General features: G+C 37.2%; 1 pseudogene; it reads right to left on the bottom strand.

The window, feature by feature from the left end:
* Positions 1-1,702: 1,702 nt before the first annotated feature.
* The window catches only part of LOC124776183, a 68,397-nt pseudogene continuing 55,551 nt past the window's right edge, over positions 1,703-14,548 (bottom strand).

Genomic DNA, 14,548 nt, shown 5'->3' with positions numbered 1-14,548 from the left:
AAGGCGAATTGGCATGCTACCTTGAGCAAGTGCGGGAAGTAAGTCACACAGTCTGTAGGCAGCAGTGATTGAGGTAACTCCTTTGTGGAGCAGAAGCTTTGCCTGCAAATTTTCATAAAAATGCCTCAGTTGAAGACTGCAAACAGCTTACAGCATAGCTGCGAGTTGTTGAGCTGCTGTATGTAAAACTGAATGAAGCCAAGAAGAGAAATTGAGCCCATACAGCAAGAAACTTGCAGGCCGTAGTGTGGGTAGTGTAGCCGTCATAACTGTTCGCCACACCCAAGCCTACAGCCACCAGATAAGATTTTTTTCTATTTTTACCTTTGTACAGCATGAACCATTAATTTAAACTGTGTTTTAATAATCATTCTTGAACTTTATGGAAACTGGCTCACCCTGTCATTTCATCCTAATCATACATCTGTATAGGGATCCTTCCTGGTGTTTGATTAATCCGAGTGTCCTGTTTTACAGACTTATGAAATGCCAAGTTAATATAAAGAGGCACCATTTAAATTGCTTTAGTGTAAATAATAAAAATGTTTTCTTAACTATTGCAAAGTGTTATAGTTTGCTTACATAAAATTCAATCAGAGTGAAGTGCCAAGTTAAAACAAAGAGGCACCATTTATATTGCTTTAGCGTAAATAATAAAAATGTTTTCTTAACTATACCAAAGTGTTATAGTTTGCTAACATAAAATTCAATCAGAGTGCAGCCAAGTTACTAGAACCTGTTAGATGGCTATACAGAATTAATTCAAAGAATAATAGCTTTTGAAAGTAAGTTCCACCAAGAAAGAGGTTTTCTTTAAGTGAAATGTTCAGTTAAAAAGTGTGTGCTTTAGTGTCTAAGTATTTAAGTTTCTTGATTATGGAAAGTGGTTTTCTAAAGGTTGTCCCCCCCCCCACCCCGGGTAATTTTTTTTACCTTCCATGAAGTTATCTACTGGGCTTTTTCTTTTTTAAAAACATAATATATAAAGATGTAGCCCAAAATTGTTTAAGTGGGGTAATTTATTTGAAGAGCCAAACTAAACAGTAGCAAGAAAGTAGGCAAAATTCACATTTCTGCTTCTCCAATACTTCACTACTTCATTTCCAGGATAGGTTGGTGACCATTAAGTACATGTTTTAAACCACTAAATGAACTTGGAAATGAGTTGTCCTAGCTTCAGTATATTATTATTCATACTGTGTTTCTATCTAGCCACTGGGTAAGATCTTAGGAAAAGAAGTGAATAGTCCAATTTACTTATCCATTAGACGCAACACACGGTAAATCCAGTAAGAAGGATAACTCTATTGATTATCTTTTCCTATAAACAGGACTATCCTTCCATAGTGCATTTTATTTGGAAACTAAACTTAATTTTAGTAAGAGGGTTATACGTGGCAACATAGAGACAGGGTTTCTGTTATTTACGTAAAAGCATACTAATATCATAATGGTAGTGTTATAAGATCCTATTAATGTGTGGTCATGACATTTGTTAAATGTCTCACCACATTCCTATTGAAACTATTTACTCTTCTTGTAAATAACACCTATGACAATTTTATACAAATGTCCACTAAGACTTTGCTCGTCAACTTTCATTTAGGTAACAGCGATCTTTTAGATGTATTTAAATCAGTACTGTTAAGAAATACTGACTAGCTTTATTTTCAAGAATCTCAAGTTTAAGTTATACATACTGTTATCCTCCAATAAGAATCATTGGCCGATTCTTCATCTTTGACAGGTTCATCATGCCTGCAATGCAAAACATTATCTTTTGTATTAACAGATGAAATCCAACTTTTTAAATTTAATAAATGCTTATACAAACATAAAGTTTCTTCAAAAAATGTATTTCTGACAACTTCCTGTCACAGATAATTTTCACTGAATGTTGCAACCCAGTTATATTGCTGATGAGAAGCAAATGTTGATCTTTTCCCTCTCTTCCTTCACCATCTCCTGTTTTGTTCACCTTGACATATTTCTACCAAAAAGACTACCCCAATAGATCCACTGCTTATATTTAACACACAGTAAATTCAGTGCAAATATTTCCTTAACACAGGATGTGCATTGACGAGCTTGAATTAATCAGAAAAATATAAACAGATACTAACCATTCCACAGCTCTTACAAAGTACTTGCATTAAGTAATCATCAAAGCTACTTTTTGTACAGCAAGAGGACTAATGGTCAAAATGGTGCTACATGCTACAGGCAGTGCAATACAATTTATTTTACTCATTGCTACAGCAATAAATGTACTTATAAAAATATTCAGACTTAGACTATAATCAAATACACCAAGAGAAAATATTCTAACTAAAGATATATAGCAGCCATAGGCAGAAACAAATAAAAAAACTGATACTAATCTTAGCTTTGAGGACCAAAAGTTTATTCATCTGGAAAACGTAAAAAGAGAAATGAGACTGTTCAAGAATTAAGGACAAAAATTCAGGATCTTGAGTCAAGGAAGATGTATGGTTAAATGAATGAAAAAACTAGACTGGACATGATGAAATTCATTTGCGAAAGAGCAGCAGATGATGTAATTTTAAATGCTGAGAAATAAGATCTCTTCAAGAGGAGCCACCAAAAGGTCAAATAAGTGAAGAACAAGCTGAAAATACCGGTAAATGGGCTAAAATGGCGGCAAATAGATAGAGGTAACAGAAAGAAAGTGCTGAAGAACAGGCAACCAAACAACAACAACAACAACAACAACAACAACAACAATAATAATAACAGCACATTGTAGCAATATATAATAGCAGTCCCACAACATCTGGAGGAAGATTTTCCACTAACAGAGCAATAAATTCATGAAGCCATCAAATCATTCCAAAACTTCAAAGCAACAAATGAAGACTCTACTGCAGCAAAATTATTGACATAGTCAGAACACACAAATGATCTACAACTGCTGTTTGAGAACATTTGGAAAGCTGAAGAGATTATGGAAAGCATTAATCCACAGCTATGAAAAAAAGGGGACACACAAAATGTCAACAATTGCAGAGATGCCTCACTTCTGCCAGTGGTATACAAAATATTATCAAAAATTCTCTGGACAGAGTTGTAGAAACTTTAGACAAATAACTGGGAGAATCTCAAGGAGCTCTAGAAAGGGAAGACCCTGCACAGAACAGATGTTTATTAGAAAATCGATAATTCTCCACATACTGTTAATCACCAAACCTATAATAGTATCACGTATTGGTTTCAAGAAAACATTTGATTTGATAGGCAAAGAAATTATAGGTAAAATCATCAAAGAATTTTGTGTTAAAGCAAACATAATCCTCAAAACACTAGCAAATAGGATGACTGAAGCTAAATTTATGGGAGAAGTATCTCAACCATTTGAAATAAAAACTGCTGTTAGACAAGGGGACAGTTTATCACCTTTACTGTAACACTGCATTCTAGAAAAAATAGAAAGTATCTGGAATTTGGAGAAAAAAAAAATCACAAAATTGAACCAATAATTTTAGGACGAAAAACAAATGGAATTAAGGTAAACTGCCTGGCTTCTGCAGATGATTCTGATATACTTTCAAAAAATCTGACAGACAGTTATTGAAAGAAATCTTTTGGAAGAAGTAGCAAAGAGAGCTGGTCCCAAAATTTCAGCCGAAAAACCAACATTGATGACAATTTCAAACAATGCATCAACATTCTTAGAAAAACAAAACTGTAAAATAGCATTAGTAAGTAAATTTAAATATATTGGACAAACTGTACAACAAAATGGACTAGAAGAATTAACAGTAGATGCAAGAGTCAGCAAACTGGAGAGAGCAAATCGTTTGACAAAGGATATTTACAACAAGAGATGTACAACTAAAAAAACAAAACTAAAACACTATCCCACAGTGGTAAGACCAGGATGTTTATATGGATGAGGATGCCTAATGATGAACTATAAGCTGGACAGAACAGAGGTTCCTCAAAGGAGCATTATTAGAACATAATGGTTGCAATACAAGCTACAGATGGCTGGAAAATGAGAAGTAATGAGGAGATCTACAAAAATTTTGAGAAAATATCAGAAGTAATGGCTAAAAGAAGATTAATCTTTCTTGAGAGACCTCTACTGAATGAGTAGTTCTGGAAGAAGGAATCAATGATAGCATGGATTACAGAAATAAGAAAGAAACAACATCAAACAATCAGAAATAATAGAAAGAAACCTTTTTACAGATAAAATACTGAATTTAAAAGGATCATCACCTCTCCAAGATCAAAATTAATTTCATCCCTCTCAATAAGACCGTGAAAACCGGGAAAATTCATAAATATGATATTGCGAAGCTCAAAATCAATCAAAACATATTGGAACAATGCCACCAGTAACTGACAGTTGAATCCCATAAATGGGCAGACATTGCCTCCATGATCCAACAAGCAGCTAATACTACAATCCTGACAGCTAAAAAGAGGAATCATACATAGTGGAATGAGGTTTGTGGTGAGGTGGTGGCCCAAACAGCAAGTGCATGGAAAAAGTGGAACTCTACCAGGAGACCTGATGATTTTGATGTATTCCATGAAGTTTGAAAATATGCAGCCAGAACTCTACGAAGGGTTAAGCAATTGCAGAGAAACAGCAGTTAGAACAGATCGATCAGCGTTTCCAGATAAACAATGTCAGAGACTTCTATCAGACGTTCAAATCGAATTTGAAAGGATACCAAGCCCCTAGTTTTTGTTTTAGAGACGAAAATGGAAAGCTCAGTGTTGTGTACATAGTTCCGCGTATTCAGCGCGTACACAAATTTCCCACTAGAGTGCGCCCCGCTAAGCACAACAGCGCAGGCGCAGCGCTCGTCCATCTCCGCACTACGAGATGGCGCTGCCATAGAGACGGACCAAATTCTGCTTCCGCCGATCCGCGTATTAATATGTAATGCAGCCAATGAGATTGCTGCTAACATAGAACACTTTCTCCTTGCGCATCACACTCGCGCAGTGATACATGAACGTGCGAGGTATTATAACAAGTGTTAAGACCTTCGATCAGTCAGTCTGCATTTGTCTGCACCAGTCTGTACCAGTCTGCATTAGTCTGTACCAGTCTGCATCAGTCTGTACCAGTCTGTACGAGTTCTACAATTGTCTGTACCAGTCCATAGTCAAGATTCAGTCTGCGCCTAATAAGATTACCATTTTCCTGTACATAGCCATGAAGATAAATGTATAGACACTTTTGTCAAGTATCCAAGATATATGTGAGAATAAGATTAACGTACCAATACCAAAGGAACTTCAGATTGCCAATTGTAAATAGCATCCAGAACCAAGTTAAGTAATTTTTATATTTGTTATTATTTTAATAAATGTATGTGAAAATTAATCAAGTTCTGTTTAAAGTTGGTCACCGTCAATCTGCTACTCTAAGCGTGCAAGTGGCATTTCTATCGTCTGGCCTAATGGCAGAAGATAAACACGCCATGATAAGACCACGAGACATATTGCTGACACTCGCTTACTTCGTTAGAGCAACAAGTCAAATAATCTGATGGTGTGTGTACTGAAGGTCTTACAGTACGCACACCACACTTGGCCTGACCAACAAAGAAAACTGCAAGAAAATGTCTCGTTACTTTGAAAATCTACTTAATTGTGATGAACCGAAAGAAAGATTCCCTGTATGTGCCCCAATCCACAAACTACCCCTCATCTCCATCTAGTAAAGAGGAGACCAAAGATATCATCAACAACTTTAAGAATAATAAGGCAGCTGGAGAGGATTCAATAGTGGTGGAACTACTGAAGCTGGCAAATAATGAAACTCTAGATATACTAGTCCAACTTTTTGAGGAGATCTGGAGAGCTAGGATGATACCAACTGATTGGCAGTCAGCTTTAATCCATCGTCTACACAAAAAAAGGTGATAAATAGAATGTCAATAACTATAGGGGTACCTCATTAGTATCTGTTCCATATAAGATTCTCTCCAAAGTGATACAGAATAGAATAGAAGATCATTGTAACCAACTGACTGGGGACTATCAAGCTGGTTTCCGAAAGGGCGATTCTTGCGCAGAACAGATCTTTAACCTGAAGAACATCATCAGGTACAAAAAAAATTGGAAGAAATAACTATGTGGTCTTGTTTGTTGATTTTCAGAAAGTATATGACTCCATCGACTGACAGGCATTAATGAATATTTTGGAAAAGTTTGGGGTGGATAATACATCAAGAAAGCTGATCAAACAAACTCTTGCTAACACAGTGTCAAAAATTAAATTTATGGGTGAGGTATCTGAACCCTTTACAATCAGAACAGACATAAGACGAGGAGATGGACTATCCCCCTACTTTTCAATTGTGTCTTGGAAAAGGTCATTCGAGAGTGGAGAAAGTTATTAGCCCAAGAAGAAACAAATGAAGAGTGGTTCAGACTTGGTCCTAAGAACAAAGGGGTGTGCATTGACTGCTTAGATTTTGCGGCTGACCTGGCCATTTTTGCTAACAACATAGAGTCAGCAGTCAACAAGATAAATAGGCTGTCAGAAATTGCTGAAAAAAGTTAGACTCCAGATCTCTATTCAAAAGACAAAATATATGACGAACATCATTGACGGATCTGAATGGATGATAACCAACCTGGGAAAAAATCAGATGAGTTAAGAATTTCAGGTATCTCGGTGAAGTCATCCACCAGGAGAATGGATTAAAAGAAGAAGCAACTGTCGGGATGAGGAAGTTAGACCAAGCATACCAACTGACAAAGAATACTTATAACAAAAAGTCTATGAGTATATGGGCCAAGTTCCAACATTATAATACAGTTGTAAAACCTGAGGGCTTATAAGCATCCAAAACTTTGACCATGAATAGGCAAGGTCAAGCTGAGCGGCTGGAAAAGCGTGAGTGTAGGATATTAAGGAAAATCCTAAGGTAATAGATGGGTCGATGGACAATGGCGAATGAGAGCAAATGAGGACTCGTGCAGCAAGACAGAACCTATCACAGCATCCATTACGAAGAAATGATTGTTATTTTATGGTCATCTCATGAAAATGGACGGTGATCGACTAACAAAAAGAATACGGAGTTTCATCCTACGTAAGAAAACGAGGCCGAGATGGTTCAAAGAATGTGAAAAAGATCTTAAGCAGATTGGTATCTCAGAGAGAAATTCCTGAAAGGAACAAATTTAGAAGATTGGTGACCAACTACCAAGGTTTTAACATGGCATCAACATCTGAAAGACAGTGAGGACCATTATCTGAAGGGCATAAAAAGGCACTTCTTGGAGGGGCTCAGAAGATACTGGCAGGAAGTCAAAGCTGGAGCAAGAACAAGACCTGGCACTAGAGTGAAGTCGGTTGTTACCACGCAGTCCGTAAAGACTCACCTCGATAAAAAAAATAAATAAATAAAAATAAAAGGCTTTCGATGCAGAAGAAATAGGGGATTGAGAACAACACGAATAGAATTTATGAGGAGGAGATGGACGAGTACTGGAAAAACAGGAGACGACAAGGGAAGAAGAAGAAGTGAAGTTATTACATGACGAGAGATGGTTATTGGATTTGATTTGATTCAGTTTTCGTTACATACACTGAAAAAATGAGATGATTCTCGAGGGTGTGGAACATGTCAGAATGTATAACACAAAACATTTTAATATAATGAATACTACCCTGATCATTTGTCACGAGATTGTCAAAATAGGTGAATACAATACAGTAAACTGGAAAAGCTAATATTTACAGAATTAATACACTGTCAGAATGAAACATTGTTATGCACTATTAATAAATTTATCATACACAAAATACCTAATATTGTCTGTTGCGACCAAGTGCTGTCAAAACTTAAATCTAACATATTTTTACTTAAGCTGGCCTAACAGTCTCTGTTAGGTTAGTCATCTATAGAGTAGAAGGCATTGCCTATCAAAAAGTCATTCAAACTCTGTTTAAACTGTGCTTTATCTGAAACCAAGTTTTTAATGGTTGCTGGTAATTTATTGAAAATGTGTGTTCCTGAATATTGGACCCCCTTTTGGACCAACATAAGTGATTTTAGGTCTTTATGTAGATTGTTCTTATTCCTAGTATTGATAATATGTATTGAGCTATTTGTTGGAAATATAGATATATAACTTGCAACAAATTTCATTAAGGAGTAAGTATACTGAGAAGCAATGGTTGGAATTCAAAGTTCCTCAAATAGGTTCTACACGATGTTCTTCAAAGACTGGTCCCAGATACTCCATTGCACCATTCACCGAACCTCATAACCCCGAGCCGTCAGTAACAAAAATTAAGTCTTGCTTAAGACATTTACAACACTACATGCACTTGTTACCAAAGTCTCATTTACTTTTAGAGCTATCTGTTCCACTTCCTTTTTGGCCCCACTTCTCTCTGTCTTCACTATATCCCATACAGTTCTTATTTTGTTGCCCGATACAATTATCTTTTTCTCTTAATAAAGCTACTTCGATTTCTGGATTACTTGATTCAACATTTTGCAGTATTCTTTGTAATGCATTACAATGCTAATATCAGAAATGTTCCTAGATAGTAGACACAGTCTCCTTTTTGCCCCACATGATATCTTTATTCCTTGTGTAATCCATGGTTTATCTTTTGACTTCTGTGTGATTTGAGTTACCTTTAGAGGAAAACAATTTTCGAATGAGGAGGTAACTTTATTAATAAATGCTTTGTATTTTCCATTTGAGTCAGGTAAACATCTCTCCAGTTCATGTCTTTGAGGAATTTCCTGAATTCCTCAATTTCTGGCTTATTTATTATCCTCCTGTACTCAGATTTAATATTTTTTTATCCTGACAAATTTCAACATTTAACACAAGATGCTGCACGTCGTGATCAGATAGTCCATTTACTATCCCCTAGATTTGTTCATAAAGATATTATCAATAGCAGTCTCAGAGCATTTACATATCCTAGCTGCAAAGTTCACAATAGGAACTAAATTGAATGATAGTGTTAAAACACCAGCAACCACTATTTCCTCTTCTTCTTCTTCTTTTTTTTTTTTTTTTTTTTTTTTTTTTTTTTTTTTTTTTTTTTTTTTTTTTTTTACAGAAGCCATTCCTTTCGCTTTGTGAAATGAAGCACTGCCTAGTTCCAAAACACAGGACTACTATGACAAGGTGAAATGTTCTCAGAGTGCTACATGTATGATAGTAAATGTAATCAGCACTATAGTTGTTTTCTGAGTAGTTATGCTGTGTGTGTTTCATTCAATCAGATGAAATGGAATAAAATCATCAATTTATTTATTTGGGCTCTTTATCACCAAGATACATTCAATGTTGGTTGAGGTTTATCTTTTGAATTCACTCCAGTGTAGATTGTCAAAATTTTATCAGTTGTCAAAGTACTTGTAACACAGTTTCCGAATTTACCGCCATCCAGGAAAGTCTCGCACTCAAATTATTCTCAGCGACTGAGAGCTGGCTGAAACCCAGAGTAGAAAGCTCTGACATATTTAGTGATTAATGGAATATATATCGGAAAGGCAGGTTAGACACTGTAGGAGAGGGAGTGTCCATTGTCTCTATTGAGGTCAAAGCTGATTGTGACAGTGAAGTATAACAAGTCTACGTGAAATCACGTTAATTAATGGATGTTTTAATCAGCCACCCGGTTCTGCTATGACAGTTTTGGAGCCATTCAAAGAAAGTCTACAGACAGTAGCACGTAAATACCTAGATCATGCAATACTAGTTGGAGGTGAATTTAGCCTACTGAGTATAGATGGTAGCCTATGGCTTCATTGCAGGGGGTGCAGTCAATCTTGTGAAGCACTTTTGAATGTGGTTTTCGAAAATTGTCTTGAGCACCTAGTTTGGCACGCCACATGCAATGGAAATATCTTGGACCTTGTAGTTACAAACAGGCCAGATATCATCAATGACTTCAGCATAGAGATGGGGATTAATAATCATGATAACATCATAACAACTAAGGTTACAAAAATCAATAAATCAGTCAAGAATGCTAGGAAAATGTTCATGCCAGAAAGAGCAGATAAGCAGATGTTAGCATCTCACTTAGACAGAACTGACATCACTTACTTCCATTAAGATGGACGTAGGGAGATTATGGTCAAAGCTTAAACAGATCGTGAATTGCACTCTCAACAAGTCTGTACCTAGTAAACGAATTAAGGATGCAAAAGAGCCACTGTGGTTTAACAATGAAATTCGGAAAATACTGAGGAAGGAAAAGCTACTGCACTCTTGGTTCAAAAGAGAATGCCAAATGGCAACAAGGAAAGGTTACTACCACTGTCATACCTCAGCAAAAGATCTGGCTGAGAAGCAGGGGAAATTATTGTCCTATGTAAAATCACTAAGTGAGTCAAAGGTTTCCATCAAGTCACTTGACCAGTCTGGTGTGGCAGTAGGAGATAAATGTTTTAAATTTTGCATTTAAGAAATCATTCATGCAAGAGAATCATATAAACATACTGTCATTTAACAATAGCACAAAGACACCTAACAACAATCACCACAAGAGGCCAGCGCTAGCACAAGTTGTTCACATGATATTCGTTGGACTGTTACCTGTAAACACGTGCCATGTCAGTGCTCTTGGAAGAGAGCTGTGGCAGTGACACGGCTCTGTTGCTGTTCCTGTGTAGTGATCTGCAAAGACGAGGGGGGGGGGGGTCGGGTCGAGATTCAAGCAGTGATTAAGTACTTCATAAAGAAAGGTATGAAAGCGAACGACATTCATGCCGATTTCCAGAATACACCAGGGGACTCTGCTCCTTTGTCTTCAACTGTTGCTAAGTGGATAAATGAATTTAAATTTGGTCAGGAGAGCTTAGATGATGATCATCCATGAATAGGTCAGCCAAGATGTGTCACTACTCTAGAAATCATTGCAAAAGTGCGCATAATGATCAAGGAGGATCACCAATTTAGAGTGCATTAAATTGCTCACGCTTGCCAGATGTCATCTGAAAGGTATTCACAAGATGGGTGCCGCGACTCTTTACGCTGGGTCAAAAACGCATAAGAATGGACATATCACAACAATGTTTGGCCTGTTTTAGGAGAAACAAACAAGATCTTTTGTGCTGGTTTGTGACCACGAGGAAACTTTGGTTTACTACTATACCCCAGAGACAAAGCAACAATCAAAGCAGTGGAAACATGCTGAATCTCCTCCGCCAAACTCCTTCAGCGGGGAAGGACATGGCGTCAGTGTTCTGGGATGCACCACCAAATTCCTTCAGCGGGGAAGATCATGGCATCAGTGTTCTGGGATGAGAAGGGGATTCTGTTTGTACATTATCTCCCCACTGGGCAAACAATTACTGGAGAGTACTATGCTAACCTTCTGGACAAATTGCAACAAAAGATATGCAAAAAAGGCCAGGTTTAATAAGGAAGAAAGTCATCTAGCATCAAGCCAATGCACGCTCGCACGCATGTGCCATCGCCATGGTAAAATTACACAAACTAAGGTATGAATTGTTGCCACACGTGCCTCTTCCCTAAACTGAAAATTTTTCTTTGTGGATGAAGATTCACTTAAATGAAGAATTGATAGCCTGAGTTGACAACTATTTTGCAGGCCTGGAGGAAAATCATTGTCGAGATGGGATCAAGGTATTGGAACACTGTTGGACCAAGTGAAGTAATCTACAAGCAGGGTACATTGAAAAACAACAAAGTTTCAGTGACTAAGTACTTTTTTTCTATTCTGTTTCAAGAACTTTTCAAACCACCCTCGTAAGCATCTCTGACACCTGAAATAATTAAAAACAAATAAGTCGCCAGTTGCAGATGGAATCTCAATTTGGTTTTACAAAGAGTGCTATATGGCACTGGACCCTTACTTAGCTTGTATTTATTGTGAATCTCTCACCCAGCAGAAAGACCTAAGCAACTGGGGAAAAAATACAGAGGCGTCTCCTGTATATACGAAGGGCGAAAGAACAGACCTGCGAAATTACAGACCAATACCTGTAACATCAGTTTGCTGCAGAATTCTTGAACATATTCTGGGTTTGAATCTAATCAGTTTCATAGAGACCAATAAGTTTATGTCCACAAATCAGTACAAAGCATCGCTCATGGGCAACTCAGCATGCCCTTTTGTCATACGACGTCTGTTCAAAAAATTCCAGAACTTTGTCCACAAAATTTTCTATGCTTATCTTTTAGTTACTATGGATTGTCTCCTTCGAAATACTCTCCTCCACAATTGATACACTGCTCCCAATATCATTTCCACTTCCAGGAGCAGTCTTGACACACCTCTTGCTGGGTCGCATAAAGTGCCATCTGCGAATTTTCTTCTATCTCATCTACCATTGGAAACTTCATCCTTTTCAACTTTGGAAATAAAAAGAAGTCTGCAGGGGTCATACTATTCTCGCAAGGAACATCTCATTCTCATTTGTGAGATCCAAAAAGTTTTTTTGGTCTTGACTCATGAGCCGTGGAATGAACTTGGCGGCAACACAATGCATTCCAAGATGCTGTGTCATTTCATAACATGATCCAATTGAAATGTTACATTCTTCTACAATCTCTCGGACAGTGAATCTTCGACCGGCACACACAATTTCGTTGACGTTCCTGACACAAGCATCATCAGGGGACATCTAAGAGCGTCCTGAACAAGGATCATTTTTGACTTTTGTAAAGCCATTTTTAAAACGTGTGAATAATATGTAACACCGAGTATGGCTTAAGCACTCATCGCTATAGGCTCCCTGCATCATTTGGTGTGTCTCTGTAAAGGTTTTCTTGAGTTTCACGCAAAATTTAATGCAAATGCATTGCTCCTCTAACTTTGCCATCACAAAATTCACAAACCCAGATTCCATATTTCTTGATTTCCGAGAAGCATTTGACATAGTGCCTCACTGCAGACTTTTAACAAAGGTACAAGCAAATGGAATAGGTTCCCAGACATGTGAGTGGCTCAAAGACTTCTGAAGTAATAGAACCCACTACATTATCCCGACGGTGAGTGTCCATCAGTGACTAGGGTATCATTAGGATCGTTCCAGGGATGTGTGATAGGAGCGCTATTACTCATATTTTCTATGTGCATAACTGATCTGATGGACAAAGTGGACAGTAATCTGTGGTTGTTTGCTGATGATGTTGTGGTGTATGGAAGGTGTCATCGTTGAGTGATTTAGGAGGATAAAAGATGACTTGGACAAAGTTCCCAGTTGGTGTGATAAATGACAGCTAACCCTAAATGTAGAAAAATATAAGTTACTGCAGATGAGTTGGAAAAACAAATCCATAATGCCAGAATCCACCATTAGTAGTGTCATGAATGAAGAAGTCACATTGTTTCAATATCTGGACATAACATTGCAATGTGATATGAAATGGAACAAACTTGTGAGGGTCATGGTAGGAAAGGTGGATTTTACTACAGTGTGGCTCAGCTGTGATGGACATCACATATAGGATGCTAGTGTGATCTCTTCTTGAGTACAGTTTGAGTGTCTGGGATCCACAAGGAGTCGAATTAAAGCAGACATTGAGGTAATTCAGAGGCAGGATACTAGATTTGTTAACAGTAGGTTGAAACAACAACATACAAGTATTATGGAGATGTTTCTGGAACTCAAATGGGAATCCCTGGAGGGATTTTGAGGAACACTGTGCTGACTGCAGAACAATTCTGCTTGCACCAACATACATTATGCGTAAGGACCACGAAGATAAGAGACGACAAATTAGGACTCATAGAGAGGCATATAGACATTCACTTTTTCCTCACTCGATTGGCAGATGGAACGGGAAAGGAACTGACTACAGTCGAATTAAAATTACTTGATAGTTGGCACTTCAAACGCCAATAAGAGTAGTCAGCGTCACACTTGAACTGTCTGCTGTTGCCAAACTCCACCAAAATTGGCCAGTCACTTCCAATTCCTGGTTCAGCATTCTTTCTTGATGTATTTGTATCCCGAATTATGAGCCCGACACTTTTATTATGTATTTCATGACACGCGATAACTACACCAAAAACAACACACATTAACAATGCTAATAAAAGACACACATTTCATTCATAGCACTAACCAAATACTACCAAATAACTCAGCACAAGGTGTAATTCAGTATCATACATATAGTTATCATATTCACAGAGATCATCTTACATTAGATAAGCTTTTCACTACACTGCGTGAAACTGAAATTTTTAAGGTTGCAATTCATAGTTGCAACTGGGTCACTACATTCACATATATAAATACTTCATGCAGTGCTGTGGCATAGCACAATGGTTGGCAGATTAATCTAATGTGTAGCATGTCGTAGGTTTGAATCTCATCAATGCAGCAAAATTTTTATTTCTAAATCTAACCAAAAGAGTGTGATTATTATTTTCATTCAATTAATTGCTTTAAATATATATATTTTTTTATTTTTAATAATTTGCTGCATCATTTTTCATCATTGTTTTGACTGTTCTATTTGGTCTTATTTGTCTTCCTGTCATTATTTCTTCATTTGGAATCTGCCTCAGTCATCTATAATCCACGACCAAGTGCCCACA

The sequence above is a fragment of the Schistocerca piceifrons genome, chromosome 2 (assembly GCF_021461385.2).
Source record: "Schistocerca piceifrons isolate TAMUIC-IGC-003096 chromosome 2, iqSchPice1.1, whole genome shotgun sequence".
Classification (NCBI taxonomy): Eukaryota; Metazoa; Arthropoda; class Insecta; order Orthoptera; family Acrididae; genus Schistocerca; species Schistocerca piceifrons.
The sequence above is the reverse complement of the archived record's forward strand: the minus strand, read 5'-3'. Positions and strand labels throughout refer to the sequence as shown.